Below are 2,794 nucleotides of genomic sequence, written 5' to 3'. Positions count from 1 at the left end.
ATATAATTATTCCCAACATGAAGATACTCTATTTTTGAATTTTAATAATTTATTTTTATTTATGTTGATTTGCAGTATTGTGTTAATTACTGCTATATGGCAAAATTATTCAGTTCTACATATGTATATACACATTCATCTTTTAATATATTCTTCTACATTATGGTTTATCATAGGATGTTGAATATAGTTCTCTGTGGTATACAGTAGGATCCTGATGTTTACAATGGGATATTTTATATAAAATTTTTCTCCCACAAGTCTTTAAGGGTCAGTGTGTATTTTATACTTATATCGCATCTCAGTTTGGACCAGATACATTTCATGTCTTCAGTAACCACACAAAGCTGGCAGCCACCCTGCTGGGCAGCATAGCTCTGAAAGTATTGGCAGCAAGGCTATAGGGAGGTACAGATTTCCATTCTTCCCTTCTCTTCCCTTGTCTAAATCTTTTGAAAATTGAAAATCAAGCTATGAAAAGCATTTTCCAAATTCACCTTCCTCCCTATGGAATGTCCTTTTTTCAAGTACTCTGCTCCTTGGCTAACACACAGCAAAGGTGTTGGGCTCTGGGTGAGTCTGGGAGAAGATTGTAGACTTTTCTGTTTTTTTCTGTGACCAGAAGTTCTAGCAGGAGAGTACTTTGTAACTTTGGAATAACAAAAACCACTTATTGAATGTCAGGCATAGTGCTAAGTGATTTATATTCATTATTTTATTAAATCCTCACAATGACTTATAAAGTAGGTTCTATTATCATGTTTGTACAGATGCAGAAATAAAGGCTCAGAGAAGTGAAGTAACTGTCAAAAGTCACACAGCTGGACAATGGCTGGACTTGATCTCAGTGAATTTGAAGTCATTGCCTGAACTAATGAGCTATTGTACCATCCTTTATCATTAGTAAATTGCAGAGTAGCATTCAAATTCGCCTCTGACTCCAAGTAGACAGATTCAACCATTCTCTGAAGCTTCAGGTTTCTCAATTTAAAAGGAAACAATGACAGTCACTTTGCAGGGTAATTTTAAGGATTAAATGAGCTAATTTACTTGCAAATCTGTACTGGAAATCAAAATGCTTTGTCTCCCTACAGGAACTCTAGTACTGGCCTTTCACCAGGGGCTCATCACAATCTGATTACCATAAATTTGGTAACCTTTAGTGACAGTCCCAGGAAGTGGGACCGCAGTGCTTGGCACAAAAGGCCAAGAAGTTAGAAAATTTAGGATGAGAACATGGGCCCTGCACACCCTTGATGATGAGAAATTGTGGGTGAGTCCTTTCTCCTCTATAAATTGAGGGGACAGAACTGGAAGGGGTCTCAACCCCTTCCCAGCTCTGACCCTTCCCTCTGCACAGCAGAACACTGCCTCCCTTCCATCAGGCTCAGGCTCCCTGCACACCATCGCCCTGCCACCCTCCCCTCCTTGCTTTAAAGGCCCAGTGTGTCAGCTGCATGACTGTGAATGTACTCAGTGCCTGTTCCCCCGTGGGTGGAAAATGCAGAGGTGGCCTTGTTATGAATGAATATCGAGCAAAAACCACAGGGTTGAGGCTTCAGAGAGAAGTCACTATGGTGACCAAAGCCAAGAGAAGGAGCGTGGGCTCCAAGAGCCCTCCAAGGTCTCTAGCATTTCATTCCAGAAGTCTGCCAGCCTCCCCACACTGGGCTCCCCCCCACCAGGAGCTCTGCTGAGTTAAGTACCTCAAGGTCAAGCGAACAAAGCGAGGACGACAACTAAATTGGCTTGTCTGTTCCCTTCTTCCCCAGCAGCCACAAACCTGGGTGGAGAGGGCTGAGTATGGAAGGAATTCAGATTTGGATATGGGGAAACGGGTCACCTCTGAGGGTTCAGGGACAGGCGGAGGGTGGGAGCCGGGCCACCTCTAACGAATGCTGAGCCACAGAAACAGTCAAGGTCAAAGAGCTCCTTATGAATCATTCTCAGTCCTTGAAAACTCTTTGAGGACTTGCTTCTTGTTTTCACCCAGTAAACATATGAGAGCAAAATATGATGTGCTGTGACCCAAAGGAGAATGGAAAGGGCAGGCTGGCGAAGGCTCTGGGTTCTCAGATCGGAACTCTTGTGCCTTCTCCCCATCACAACCCATGTCTCTGAGTCATGCCTGAGGCTCTGCACACCCAACCCAGACAGCCCATGTTTGTGATCTTCCTGTTACAAGACTACCCAGGTTCCATTTTATACACTTATTTATTTGCTGAAGAAAGATTTTAAACATTTTCTGTAAGAAATACATGTTCTATGTAGAAAAATGAGAAAATTAAGATAACTGGGACATGTAGATGGGCAAAAAGAGAGAGAGAGAGCCACATTGATCCTGCTAAGTCGCTTCAGTCGTGTCTGACAGTGCGACCCCGTAGCCGGCAGCCCACCAGGCTCCTCTGTCTCTGGGATTCTCCAGGCAAGAACACTGGAGTGGGTTGCCATTTCCTTCTCCAATGCATGAAAGTGAAAAGTGAAAGTGAAGTCGCTCAGTCATGTCCGACTCTTGTGACCCCATGGGCTGGAGTCTTCCAGGCTCCTCTGTCCATGGGATTTTCCAGGCAAGAGTACTGGAGTGGGGTGCCATTGCCTTCTCGGACAGTGATCCTACTCCCTAGTAATAACTATTCATTTAGTCATGTTTATGAATTTTACAATTTTTTTTGGCAGTCCTGCGTGTGGGATCTTAGTTCCCAGATGAGGGACTGAACCCATGCCACCTGCAGGGGAAGCATGAAGTCTTAATCTGGACTGCCAGAGAGGTTACTACAAATGTTCTTGAGGGTAT

Source organism: Bison bison, unplaced genomic scaffold (assembly GCF_000754665.1).
Source record: "Bison bison bison isolate TAMUID 2011002044 unplaced genomic scaffold, Bison_UMD1.0 scf7180017864363, whole genome shotgun sequence".
Lineage (NCBI taxonomy): Eukaryota > Metazoa > Chordata > Mammalia > Artiodactyla > Bovidae > Bison > Bison bison.
The sequence above is the reverse complement of the archived record's forward strand: the minus strand, read 5'-3'. Positions refer to the sequence as shown.